General features: G+C 37.8%; 1 long non-coding RNA gene across 1 annotated transcript in view; it reads left to right on the forward strand.

Annotated features, from left to right (window-relative positions):
* The window catches only part of LOC145984513 (uncharacterized), a 76,058-nt gene that overhangs the window by 348 nt on the left and 60,285 nt on the right, over positions 1–15,425 (forward strand). The window contains exon 2 of the long non-coding RNA XR_014441341.1: positions 7,217–7,351. This is a non-coding gene — a long non-coding RNA (uncharacterized LOC145984513). The remainder of the gene's footprint in view (positions 1–7,216; positions 7,352–15,425) is intronic.

A 15,425-nucleotide genomic window follows, 5' to 3' on the forward strand; every position in this document is an offset into this window, starting at 1 on the left:
CCTCAACATCATGGCCTACTCACTTCCCTACTTTCATATTTTTGATAGCCTCATCCAGTTCGCCTATGGTAACCACAGTTTGATACTCTTCCTCATTTCTGTTTCCATCCTTTCTCAAGTTTTCCTCTTTCGCGCACTGTTCTCTTTCCTCGTTTTGATCTTCGTCTGTTGCCAACAGTTTCTCAAATTGTTCATTCCATATTCTCATTATGTTTTCCTTATCAGTTGTCATTCTTAATCTTTATAAATTTCAATGGGCATGCTTTATATTCTCTTATAGCCTTTAGTATTCTGCAGAACAGTTGCTGGTTTTCTTTAGAATTCGTCTCTAATTTGTTGCCAAAGTTTTCCCTATATATTTGTTTTTCTAGCTTTACCATTTCTTTAAAAGTTGTTCTTTGTTTCTTATATTCCTCGTATGCGTTAGCAGATTTCTTATTCAAGTATTTCTTCCAGAGGTTTCTTTCCCTTTAAGTTGTTCCCTGATTTCTTCTGTCCACTATGGTGTTCTCTTTTGCTGTCTTCCTATTTTCATCTTTCCACATGATTTTGTTTCTGCTTCAAGAACAGTAGAACAATGAATGCTTAAAAATGTACTTGCACGGGGAAGGAAATTAAATATTTGATTTGATTTAGTTTATTTTACTTCGCGTTTTGTGCCTCTTGGCTAATTTGCGAAGATGGGGATGAGTGATGAAATGATGAAATTGATGAATGGACATTCACAAACAACCAAGCCCGACCGGGATTCGAACCCGGGACCCTTGGCGTCGCAGCGCGATGTGCTAACCACTTTTTTTTTTTTTTTTTTTTTTTTTTTTTTTTTTTAAAGGAAAGCCCCTATGCGGAAGCTTCCCCCATCACACTTCATTCACTCATATCATTTCATTCATATTTCAACTTCAAGACTTTTCAGGACAGACAATCACAAACATCCATGGCCGAGCCGGGAATCGAACCCGGGACCCCTGGCGTCGTAGCGCGATGTGCTAACCACTCGGCCACAGGGTCGGGCAAAATGAAATGAAATATTCGTTGTGTAGTTAGTTCTTATATTTAACACAGCTTTTCTAGCTGTAATGTTGTTCATACCACTACAACGACAACTAACAATAACAATTATGAGCCTTTATCGAACTCGAAAAGAGCCAACTTTCTCATAGCATATAGGATATGTATTTCCTGTTCACAAGCGAATCCACAGGCCTACCCAATGGTGTGGTGGTTACGCATACGCAGTCGCCTTGTAACCAAGGGGCCCCTGTTTGATCCTCGATGAAGAAACATTGCACAGTGGTTCGCATCCTGCTTTAAACTTTACGTCCACCCCCGATTAGCCTATCTGAACACAAAGTGAACTTTAAACAAACATTTTAAACAAACTTTTAACCACTGAATCCTTTACCAGATTCCAATCCCCTCAAAGGTAAATGTTTTATTCGCTCGCTGGTAAAGATTATCATATTATTTTATCCGTCTACAGTGTTCTTTCTTGCAGGGGTTCCCATCCCCCCACCAAAGGCTAATGGCGCATCCCCTCAAATCATGTCATTTGTTCCCTCAAACCATTCATAATCCCCACAAAGTAATTAATTACGACAGCGTGCCTACTGAAAGTAACTTTTATCTTAACTTTACTGAATGAACACTATACTTGATCTGCCCCTCCTCCCTAAACAGGATTGTCCATCACCCCAAAATCGTGGATGCATTACCCCCCCCCCACCCTCCAATCCAAATAACTTGGATGATTGATTGATTTGCTTTGTTTTACTTCTCTTCTTGTGCCACTTTTGGCTAATTTGCGAAGATGGGGATGAGTGATGATATGATGAAATTGATGAATGGACACTCACAAACATCCATGCCCAGACCAGGATTCGAACCCCTGTAGCTTGGATGAATACGTAATAATTGATGTTTATTTGAATACAATACAATGTTAAACTGAAACTGTCCATATATATTTTTAATTGTTAAATTTTCGAAATAACTGAAAGCTAGAATATTGGTTAAATGTAATAAATTAAATTATGTGTATAAATAAGCATTTAAACAGTGTTTGTGAATGGAGAATAAAATTCATGATATTTATGAAACCCACAATTTCACTATTTAACACAAATTATTACACAACTTTAAAAAATCAACCTGGACAAACCAAATAACATGATGCAGCCGTGTGACCGATTCAATTAATGTTTCACGAGACATTACAGAACCTTAGCTAGAAATCCCTAAGCTCATGATGAGAATTTAATACGGTCCCTACTTCAAAGAACACGCCCCCTCTCCTTCGGGCAAATATAATTATTTTAGTAATCCATAGCAATAATTACATGGATTCTATCTTCAATGCAAATGTCACTTGTTATAATAAAATTTCCCTGCGACAAGATGTTAGAAATGCGAAGGAATATGATATTATTTATTTTTATTTTTCTGTTCTATCGGGTAACGTGCAAGATATTGCTATATGAAGTACACTTAGTACAACTATTACAGCATACAGGGAATCAATAATACAATAATATTGCTAATACAGTATGCGCCAAAATATACAGTACTGAAATTAAAAGACGAACATTACATTGTTGTCATCTGTGAGTTTATTTATCCTGAAAGAAGCACTACATACACATTATTAGCGAGTTATAACTTCTTTTTCACTACTGAGAACACGAGCGGCTGGAGCTATGCCCCATGGACAAACGAACATGCGCGTTCGAGGTGCGCGAGTTTGAGTACTGTATATTTTGGCGCATACCGTAGAAGTACATCATCCAAATGATGCACCTGGTTTAAATTAAGCAGTATACCAACACTAAGCATTATATTTTAAGAAAAGTGATGTTATTAATCAATATCGCGAATGTAGTTCATGTTTTGTAAGGCATCTATAGTATAAAAATTTAGTAAAATGCGAAACACGGATTTCCGTAACACAACAATGCTAGCGAAGCGAGCAAGAATTTTTTTTACATCCATTTATTTGCAGGTTTTCAAGAATATTAATTAAATGCAATATCAATACTTTCTAAGGATCCCGAGATTCCAGCTTCTCATTTCGCACGTTCGGCGCCAAAAACGTGTGGATACCACATCGCTAAATATAGTTTCCAAAATGTAATATCCGAACTCTCCCCCCCAATACATAAATCCATTGGCAATCTAAGATTTAACACGTTATCAAGAGCTTCATATCTCCCCCCTTAAATTTAATACTCAATCCTCCCACCAAAATTTCCGTGCCAATTTTAGACTTAATGTTTATGTTGAAGAGTGGATGTTGCCTCCTTTAAAACAAATAATTCTCAATCACCAGAATCTTCGCAACACTCTAAGACAATAGTAATATACAGAGTGAGCACAAAAACACTCCCTGGTTTTGAAAGGGTATAACTTTAATACCAAAAGTACGTAGTATTCTACAGAAATGTTCACAGTAGCTGTAAAAACTCATAAAGTTTTCGTGGTGTTCATGGGAATTACAAATGCTCAATGTGCGCGCCACCTGTTACGCGGGAAACATCGAGACGATAATCCAGCTCCAACCACACCTTCTCAAGCGTATCCGGTGTGATGAAGTTGACAGCTGTACTGATGCGTTCTTGAAGATGATTCAAGGTTGTGGGTAGTGGAGGTACATAGACCTGGTCCTTCACGAACCCCCTAAGGAAAAAGTCAAAAACTGTCATGTCCAGTGATCGTGGGGGGCCACTTGCATAAATTTTGATCATTGGGTCCAGCTCGTCCTATCCAACGGTGTGGGAGGTTGTGATTCAGAAAGCTGCGTACAGATTGATGCCAGTGTGGGAGCGCTCCATCTTGTTGTAGAATGTAGTCACCTTTCTCTGCAGTAAATTGAGGAATTAACCAGTCACGTAGCATTGTTAAGTAGCATTCACCTGTGATTGTTGGCCCCTCAAAGAAGAACGGACCGTACACTCGACGCTCTGACACTGCACAAAAAAAATTCACCTTGGGTGAGTCACGTTCCACATCAAGAGTGGCATGCGGATGCTCGCTTCCCCAGATACTAACATTATGCCTGTTCACTTTTCCACTCAAGTTGAAGGTCGCCTCATCACTGATCTTTGTCAGAAAGGTTTAAAGTGTGGATAGTCTCGCAAAACTCACGTCGCTTTACCTTGTCTTGTGGATATAACTTTTGAACCAATTGCAGCCGGTTCGTGTGAAAACGCAAACGCTTCCGTAAAATCTTACTTACGGTAGTTTGTGGCACCTGCAACTGTCTGCTGGCTTGACGTGTTGATTTTCTGGGACTGCGTACAAAGGCTTCTCGCACACGCTCCACAATTTCCACAGAGATGGACGGTCGGCCAGAATGTTCTTTTCTTTGATCACAAATGCATCCTTTCTCAACAAATGTTTTATGCCACTGCAGAATGGATTTGTGTGTAGGTGGATCAACATTAAGCTTCCGTTTAAATGCACGCTGCCATCTCACAACACTGCTTGTTTTGGCAAATTCTAACACGCACCAGCTTCATTGCTGCGGAGTGAACTCCATTTTCGACGTTACTGCCCTCTAGCTACCGAATTTACAACTAGCGATTCTGAAAAGAAAGATATTACAATATTTTGAGTTAACTGAGCTTTGGATATCAATTTTATCAAAATATTCAACTAACTATTAATTTTATGACATCTTGAAACCAGGGAGTGTTTTTGTGCTCACGCTTTACAAGAATTGGATATCCCCTCAATTTAACGCTCAAACCCTCCTAACTAAAATAACCACCAAATCTAAGACAACACTGATATTCAAGAGTCAGATATTGTCGCCCCCACCGTTTAATTCTCAATTCCCCCCAGAATCCACGTGTCAATTTGAAGCCTAATATTTAGGAGTTCGTTATTTCCCTCCCCCACCCCTTCCTTCCTGATAATACATATTACCTTTTACAATTCCCTTAGAATTCTAAAAATTGCTATTTGTATAGCAGCAATGATAACTTGTGTGCAATGCTATATTATACACGTCTAATTTCCATCATAATAACCCACCCCACAAAGTTGGGTGGACCCACCTGTGAGCACCCCTGCCCCTAAGTACTTTCTTATCTTCATCTCTCTCTCTTTAGCCTTCTTGAACCCGAAGGTTCATGGCTGCAGCAACACAGGTGAAAGTTCTACTGAGGCGTCAACCTGTAGTAGCATTTTTGAATTCGTTATTACGAAAAACTGAATCGGATTCAAAACTTTTTAAAGGTTGTTCGAAACTATACAAAACCCATAGATCATCCTGGCATAGGAATTTTTCCAATTCAAAATGGTGCTACTACAGGTTGACAGACATGTTACTTTTCACGCTGAAACTCATATTAAAAAAATAATAAACTGATCACCCAAATTGTTTGACGGACGTATTATTTGCCCATAAGATCTCTAAATGCGTGAACTACGATCAGCTTTAATACGCAAAAAAAAAGCGTTGAAACAAGCAAGATATTCCAATTCGTTACCCTTTGGTCACACTAACGTTAGTAATTAAAGTTATTAATATAAAACCGTACCTAAAATATGAGCATCTAATTTCTTATTAAATAAGTGTGTATTGCTCTGTTGTAACCTGCTCGTTAAGTTGTGACGTAAAATTATAAGCAAACAAAAAGGTTAATTTCTTCAAATAGTCGCATAGCCAAAACTTCATAATTGAAAGGTGGAAGAAGGGGAACTTTTGTATGTTGAATTTTATATTACGTAAAAACACTACTATTTCTTGGTAATATTTAACTGTATTGCTTGTGTTGAGAGATCCTACCGGGAAGGAGGGAAATTGACAGACGCAAGTTGATGTTTAATTAGATTGTTTATGGAAATAACTTGTATAAAATGTTACTGGATGCCTCTCTGTATGCAGTAAAATTCTGGCATTGACTTTCAATTTCGCAACTACTAGCATTAAAAACCCACCTACCCTCCCCGCTTATTTGTCTTTCGCTGTTTCTCGCTTGGATTTATTCAATTTGATAGTGCCATGTCACATTCAGCCGTCCCTCTGTCTAAAGATTCTCTGATCACAAAATATACTTCTATTCAAAATCCATTTTGGGGGGGGGTTCACTTGATCCCTGCAGCGTCTCCAACTCACGAGGACTTAAACCGTTCAATTAAACCTGAACCTACCTCACAGGCACTAGTACTCACTCCTACTGGTGAGTGTTCTGCATCCGCTACAGCGGTCCTCCATAGTATAATTCTCGAGAATCTAGATTCGGCCATTGACGCCTTACCTTTCTGCGACGGCCAAAACCCTCATGCCATCTTTCCACTTCTTGTTGAGGTGCAACGCATTGTGGACTTCAAACAATACCCACTTCAATTTGTTTTACATGCCGCCTTGCGTCGCACCTCTGGTGTTGTTCAATCGATTTGGATGGACGTATTGGCTTATTCCCCTTCCTGGTCGACCCTCAAAAGTCGTATCTGGAAGCTACTGGTTTGAACCTCTCAATACAGAGATCTTACATATACCAATGTCACTCGCCCTCAACGTCCGAATGAATCCATGTTAATGCTCTTGCCTTGGGATGGGACGAACAAACTATCTTAGAAATTCTTCTACAGAACCTCAATCAAATATCTTCGAGCTGTTTGCTTTGGAAACCCCGTCCAAAAACCTTGGCTGAGTTTTCTTCTTTGGTCCAGGACATTGCATCCTTGGAGGCGCATATACTTTGTTCTTGGTCCTCGCCCCCTGTAGCTCAGTCCTCTCATATGCCTAGACCTAGTAGATCAAATCTATTCTGAGACCAACTATTGTAAACGCTATGGCCACCAAATCTCGACCTGTAGGTCAAGGCCAAATTTATCACAGAATCGCACCCAGTAACTTTTATAATCTGCTAGTTATAAGATTAATTTAAATTGTAAGTTTTTCTTTTCTTTTTTTTTACTTAGATGTTTGTCGGCCATTATGTATTCAGTATAGCCATGCTAATTGTTATATTTGGCATTTGCACACATATTTTCAATGTATTGTTGATGTTCTAGATGCTCATTTCTCCCTCCTTAGTGTAGATATCCTCGCATTTTTCTATCCCTGTATTTTTTCCATTCCCTTATATTCCTTGGTTTGCTTGCATGTACTCTCGTTTTTTACGAGGATCATCATTATCTTGTACGACTGACGATTTACCACTGGAAAACTCTCCAATAACTTCAACATCTATGTATTTCTATTGTGCAGTGTGGGTACGTTGCATGGATCTGCCTTCATCCAGAATTCGTTATACATCATTACATCTATTAGCTATTCTTCAAGATCTTTCTTCAAAATTGGTGCTTATGGAATTCTATGGATTGGTGACTACTATCAAATTATGTATGTATGTACGTACCATTGTTACAGCTTGTTAATTACATTTTTAAATTATTATCCCAAGACACTGATACCCCCCTATGGTTTTTCGGCGGCTACAACTTTCGCCATTTCAATCTATCTTGAAATTTTTTGTTCGTCCATTAATTATTTTTTGTAATATTGATGCAACAATATAATTTTTCACTAAGATATCTACAAAGTTCATAAATCAATGTTCATTACATTTAAGTTATTCACTTCCAAAAATTTGAATAACTTTTATACCTTATGCTTACCTTATTCTTATTACAATAGGTGAAATGTCAATATATTTTGTTAAAATTCTTGTATTATAATATATCATCTAGGGCTTACTTATTTTGTACTAATGTAGTTTTCATCAAGAGTTACATTCTAGCTCTCTATTTTCATTAATATATGCATTCATATATACATATTACATTATTTTCATGGTATACTTAATATTTTGACGTCATTTTTGGGTCACCCTTTCATATAGCTCATTTACAAGATCTCATTTTGAGAAAGTTTTTCATATATTCATTATTTTTCAGTTCTTTTCATTTCCTTTTTGACTCATTCAAGCATTTGTTAGAATATAATTGCGTTTTAGTTACTTTGTTACTTAGTGCTAGATACAGTTTTAAGCTCTGGTATTGTTTTGTACATGGAACTAGTTACTCATATGGTCGTTTATTTTTCTGATTTTTTTCCCAGAGGGTGTTTACAACTGTCACCTGAAAATTTAATCTTTAACGTTGTTACTTGAATTTATTTAACAAATTTCAGGTGCTGCGTTATTATCTTTTCCCCTGCTTCTTTCTTTCTGTGCAACTCAATTCATTCTTTTTTTTGCCACCTGGAAAGCTTGCTTTTCCTCTCCCTTTGCAAAGTAAGAACAGTTCTCGTCGACATTCCCTTCAGTTCTTTTTATAGTTCTACAACATATTTACAATATTATTTGTCTATAAGATCATTAAATGCGTGAACTACGATGAACTTTAATCCGAGTAAAAAGGCATAGAAACAAGCAAGCGATTCCAATCAGTTACCGTTTGATTACCAGGCAATCAGTAACGTTAGTAATTAAAGTTCTTAACAAGAAAACCATACCTAAAATATTAGCATCTAATTTATTATTAAATAACAAAGTATCGTAAACTTGTAAGCAAACAAAAAAGGTTTATTTCATAAAATAGTTGCATAAAGGTGTAAAACAAGCCACTTTTGCTATTAAGTTCAATTTTCAATAACGTTGAAACAATATTTAACTGTATGCTTGTGTTAAGAAATACTAGTAGTATTTCTTAAACATTGATGTTTAATTAGATTGCTTAGAAAGGGACTTTTACCATTTAATTGCCTTCTGGTTTATGGGTGTTCTAGCTTGATTGTTAACAAAATGTACAAATTCTGATGCGTATTGTTACGATTGGTGCTATTGAGGAGGGTTTTTTTTCAATTTGGTAATAGAAAACCTTGTAAACTCGTGGTTACTCTAACGCTGCTGAAAGTAACGAATTAAATCTGCAGATTGAAAGATGTTAATGTTACTTATCTTTTCCGGTAGTTAAACAAACTTGTTATTCCCAAAATTTTGTGATATCGTTTTTTAATATTTCTGCATGTACTGTACATATGTTAAATGGGATATTTATTATCTTGTTAATAGTTGCACGTCTTATTTGAGTATATTCCTGAAATTATTTTGCAATTGATAAAAGAAATAACACAAAAAATAATACAACATAGTTATAAGCAACGTTCTGTCTCTGCGCGACTTTATTTCTGCGTCTTCTTGTTCGTTGGAAAATAAAAGTCGTAAACACGTTAAATTAAAACTTTGGTATCGAATACGTTATTTGCCGATGGCTAGATAATCCTAAGGTTCATAGTTAGATTTCTATTTGATAAGATTTATTTACGGTGTACAAATGTAGTTGGGTATTTAGTTAAGTGCAATTACCTTGAAGGTTAAGTTCATTATTTTCTTTTTGCTCTTGGAGTGTGACTTTTTGGTAAGATTTTAAAGTTATTCCAAATATACTGTATCTTGAATCCGTTAGTAGTAAATAACTTAAATGGCAAGATATTGGATGCACCTCTGTATGCAGTAAAATTCTGGCACTCACTTTCAAAAATCGTTGCTGGCTAATTCGCGACTAGTGAAATTGATTAGTGTCAAAATCGATATGAAAGAACGGTTCTAATCCATTCCTTGCTGTGAACATTCTGTTCACGTTGGTTAACTGGGATAGTTGCCAATATAGACTTGAGTTTGTAAAAGGAACTTCAGTTTCAAGGACCCGTATATTGTCAATATGGTTATATCGCCCCTCTTTCTCTGTCTCCGTCCCTCCATCTGTCTCTTTCTCTCTCTGTCTGCCTCTTTCTCTCTCTGTCTGCCACTTTCTCTCTCTATATATATATGTCTTTCTCTCTCTCTCTCTCTATATATATATATATATATCTGCCTCTTTCTCTCTGTCTGTCTCTTTCACTCTGCCTGTCTCTCTTTCCCTCTGTCATTCCCTCTGTCTCTCTCTTTGATGTCTCTCTCTGTCTCTTTCTCTGATGTCTCTCTCTGTCTGTCTCTTTCTCTCTCTGTCTGTCTCTCCCTCTGTTTTTCCCTCTGTCTCTGTCTCTTTCTCTGTCTGTCTCCCTCTGTCTCTCTTTCTCTGTCTTTCTCTTTCTTTCTCTCTCTCATCCAAAACAACGTGATATGTTTACTTTATTAATCAGAAATCTCTTTGTAAAGATGTGTTCACTCAGAGCACCTACACAAACCGCCCCCGTACTTATCCCTCTCCCGAGCACAGCCTCGATTGCTCATGCAACTTTCACCTCTCAAGGCTTATTTACCTTTATACTGGGTGAATCTTTTAAAAGAGGCCCCGTGGAAAATGTGCTCCTTGCATGTAGGCAACCCTGGTATACCAAAGAGAAGAGTGGGGTAGAGAACAGTAACTGGCTATCATCACAGGCGACAGAGTTCTATGAGGAGGGTATCGAAAAACTCGTAGTTCATTACGATAATTGTTTAAACCGGCAAGGAAATTATGTAGAAAAATAAAAATGGGTATGTAAATTCAGAAAAAAAATGTTTCTTGAAAAACATTTACTTACTTCGTTTTTATTGCAAGACGGACCTTACTTAAAAAATAACCCTCGTATTTTCACAACAAATTAACCTCCATTAAGAGACAAATATATTGACATTAAAGCAATTAACAGAGTTGCAACCCTTGCACTGAGCATTTTGATAGTGAAAATATCTGCTGAAGATTATAATTTTATTTCAGAATACATAATGAATAAATACTGAACAGAATTGGATCAAAGATTGTTTCTCTTGCACGGATACTACTATGACAGTACTGCAGAAATTATTTTCTAGCGTCGCAAATGATAATTAATTAACATGTAGGACTAGGACTGCGAGCAATAAAATTGCCCAACCATGCTGATTTTCGCACCGTATTGCAAAGATTAGTTGATTGGATTTGTATTAAGGTCCACATTATGCACAGAAAGCTACAGTATGGACGAGAGCTACAGTTTCTAGTGAAATCCCAACCGAACCACTTAATGAGATGTTATACCTCGACCGGAGATGGAAGTCAGGATCCCTTGATATCAGGTTTACGGCTAGACTATCGGGGCCGGGAGCCTAATTTTAATGTTAACATTTAAGAATCGGGTAGTCTGTGTACTCTTTGATTCTTCATCATCGTATTTGTCCCTCTCGAATATTTGCAGCAATAAGTAAAGATATAACGATGAAACCAATGAGAGAACATCGCTAACACTCGTGCAATTGAGGAACTATTCAGATCGCTATGTGGGGAAAGTAGGACATAATATCCCAAAATGTAGGACACAAAACATTCACAATAAATAATACACATTTATAGAACACGTTAGAAGTTAATGTAAAGTTTACACTTTTCAGCTTTAAAAAATATGATTTCTTAATGAATTTTTAAATGCTAAATTCTGTAATCAATACTAAACAATACACTTCTCACTACACATGTTTTAACTTGTACTTCTCAGAAGAGCCAATTTTTATCAGAATGTCAGGTGTAGTCAAAATATATTTATGAGAGACTGAACAATCAAACTCTTTGAAATTATACTGAACCCCAGTACTAAACTTTTTACAGACTTTTTGGAAAAAAAATCTCCCATGACTCCGTTGTGCTGATGGTAATGAAAGTACTCTCTCATTATGACCTGGAATGGCAAACAAATATTTGAAATGGTTCCAGAAGTTTCATCCTGAGTATTTTTTTTATTTCAACATCTTTGTTCTCTATGCCCCCTGCGTTACAATCAAAATATTGAATAAAAATGGGAAACACCTTGTTCCATCAGAATAAATGCCAAGGCAAGAAAGTTTCTCAGGCATCGAACAGTGACACCATCAGAATGTGGCCCAAAAAGCTTGTTCATCAATTGTTTCAGTTTTTGTTCTAGCAGAAACTTTAATTTTCTTTTTGGGCAATACTGAATCAAAATAAATTTCTCTATTGAGTTTGGGAGTGCAGTTCATAGACTTGTAACTTGCATGATTTCTCTTTATTCAACTGAAACACGTATTTTCACAATTAATATTATGTTACACTCAAAATGTAGGACATTTATGATAATTTTCAAATCCCTCCCGGACGCCGGACATAAGGCTAAAATGTAGGACATGTCCGGAAAAACCGGACGTCTGTTAACCCTAGGAACTAACAAACAGAAAAGCAACATAACGCCTCTTTAGATTTTGAACGTCGTCCTACTTATTCATGTAAAATTCAGAAACTGTATATGCCAACAATCAAAAAACAATCTCGGTCACTGAATAAGTTCACCTACCAGACAGGCACCAGATTTCGTATCAAGTTTGGCGACTCGATTGGCCAATTACTTAATTAGTAACAAATAAATGATCAGTGGCCACTGTTATCCAGGCATACCTGCAGCTGTTCTCCCCCTATTTAATTTTACAACACATCATAAGTAAGGCGATCTAACGAACTAGAAAATGTATTTGAACATTGTACTTTCCCCCAATGGAAGTTTTATAATGGAAAATGTAAACCTCTACTTTTTAAGTTTTCGATCGAAATGCATCTACCGTATTACAATAATCTAGGGGGGCTACAGGGAGGCCTGAGACCAGTTTTGAGGACGCTTCAGCCTCCCCTAGCCCCCCTGTAGCGCCGTCCCTGCTAAGTGGTCAGTATTTCTCGCATCCTCCCCATTGTTAGCCCTAAGTTCTGAATTCCAGAGAAAATGGTATCATTAAGATTCAAGGGTGGTATTGGTTATTTGATGCCTACTTTAAAAGTTAATACCGCTTTTCTGAAGCACGGAAAACTACAATCTTCCGCCGCCCCCTGTATCTGCTGTTATGATTTGGAAAGGCGAGACAGAATAAAGACCCTTCAGTAGCTGCTTGCAATAGTTGAAAAATTCAAAATTGCCTTTTACGAACATTATAGGCTTTGTGTTATTGAAATGTGCATACCTCCGCCAACGGCCGCTTGCGGCAATTCAAGTTTTACCTTCGTAATCGAATCTGTAACGAAAGGTTGAGTGCTCTATCTATTCTGTCCTTTGAGAAAGAGCTTACAAATCTTTGGATTTAAACAAGGTTGTAGCTGCTCATAAAAACAGATGCATCTTATCGGAGTTTCTCGCTGTGATTCATTTTCTCATTTTAGCAAAAAAATAAAAAAGTCACACTGTTTACATAGAAATAGTATACGTGTAGTTTTGATACATATATCCAGCGAATTGATAATGAGTGTAGTTTTTATGGTGTATTTGTAATGTGCATATGAATAATAAGTATCAGACATTATTCCACTCAAAAATGACTTAGGAAAATAAGTCAATAAAATTATTGCATATTATTTGACAAAAGATTCATGCCTAAAAGTATGATGGAACAAAATGCAATATCTGTGATTTATCTTTGCATTGTAACATGAACATTTTGCATGTACGTACGTACATACGTAGATCCAGTGAACTTGGTCACCTTAGTTGGGTGCGGTTCACAACAGGAAGCACGGTGGATTGCATAATCGAAAGTCATCACTGTCCACGTGCATTGTCAAGAGTAAGGTCAGTAACGACAGGAAGCTGTGGTCTCTACCGAAGGTTGTTCCAGCTGTTATCTCAAGCGATGTGACTCCTGTGGCCGTGAGCTCAGCTGTTACTGTGAGTGATGTCACTCGTTGCAGCCCCGATCGCTCAATGCCAAGGCCACCTAATACGATCGCCCAACCTTGGCCTTTCAGCCTTCCTGAGGCTGGGCGGCTGACCTCGCCTCGATGAGTAAAAATACCTAGGCTGGTGCAAGATTAGTACAGTAGCCTTGAACAAGGTTACTAAGGGCACTCCCGAGGTATAAATACCCTAGTCGCAAGACTAGGTGTGTGGAAGTCGAGTGATAGATCTGAGGTGTAGCCGGAGGCGCTGCCATTCTCCACACCTATAGTGGAACCACAAGCAAAAAAACCTGCGCAGGAGCACATCGTGCCGGCGGGTGTGGGAAAGGGCAGGGGGAAGGAACATTCAGAGCGGCTCACGTCAGTGTTGCCAGACCTATTGATTTCTAGGGAGAATTATTTAATAAACTATTGCTATGGAACCTCCAACGCCTGCTCAAAAACACATTTCCTGCTCATCTTAATTGAACATGGAGGGGAGAGGTAGAGTGGAACTCCACTCAACAGTGAAAAGTGCTGTTTGAACTGTGAAATTATGCCAAACGCTACTCAATTGTGCTAGGACAAAATTATTATTATTATTTTATTACTATTACTACATTACTATTTTTAGATAGCTGTATTTTATCCCACCCCAAAATCTATTTATATTTTAGTTATTTTACGTCGCTTTTGTGCCTCTACGGGTAAGTACGACAACAAGGATGAATGAAGAACTGATGAAATGGATGAAGTGACACAAACACAGTGAAACGTCCATGCCTTACTAGGTAGAACCTCTGACTTCGTAGCGTGGGCAAATTTTTTTATACGTGTATATCTGTGTGTGTGTGTGGGGGGGGGGTGTATTTCTAGCAGATGGGGAGGATAGGTGGAACCCTAGCATAAACGTTGTTATCTTCAATTATTGAGGAAGACATGCTGTATAATTCACCAATGTATTTCACATTTTCATTATGGTGCAGGACGCATGCCAACCCCTAACGATACCTGTACACCGAACACCAGCAGAAGGCAAATTAATTTGTTATTGTTAGCATATCGACTTGAAAGCATTGAAAGATTGTGGAAAATCGCCGACAACGAAAGGCGGCACGTTAGCTTCATTTGTGAACACAACTTTCTACGATTTACTATCATAAATATTCTTTGCAAAAATAGAGGCATGGCAGACCCCTTGTGTCGGTGCTGAGAAAGGGCAAACTTGAGGGTGTTTTCCATGCACCCTCTTAGATTTTACCATCCGAAGGTGCGGAAGAGATGAAAAAGCCCTCGGACGGTTTACTTTCTTTGGTTTGAAACATGTCCACTCCTGAAATGGAGATGTTCGGTTTATTTTCACCAAACACAGGGTGCTGGGTTTAGCACCATTGTTACAAAAGTATTTGTGACGTTTACACCGTAAACAAAGCGCCACTGCAGCAGGGGGCTTTTATTGTGACCCCTTGCTTGGCGACTATAGGTTATTCACAATCTATCTCGTTCCCTTCCCTTCTGGAAAATGAATGTTGACATAAAAGTACCTATTATTTCAGACATATGAGTTGATTTCAGTCACAGTAATTTAGATCCATTATTATAATAGGAACGTGATAATTTCAAACTCAAGTGGTGTTTTCTGAGAGGGCAACGCTATTAAGAGTAAATATGCCTCGTTTACCCGTCTGATAAAAGAATACATTGTTTCACCCCTTGCTGGAAAAAAATCTGCGGACGTCCCCTTGCCCCCAGTGCGCACGCCTATGAAGCCCCCCTTAAAAACGTCGTTCATCCGCTACTATTAGATCATTGTATTTTGTAGCAGATCTTCCGGTTTCCCAAGAAACAATCTCCCGATTTTTTTC

The sequence above is a fragment of the Lepisma saccharinum genome, chromosome 2, assembly GCF_977018435.1.
Source record: "Lepisma saccharinum chromosome 2, izLepSacc3.1, whole genome shotgun sequence".
Classification (NCBI taxonomy): Eukaryota; Metazoa; Arthropoda; class Insecta; order Zygentoma; family Lepismatidae; genus Lepisma; species Lepisma saccharinum.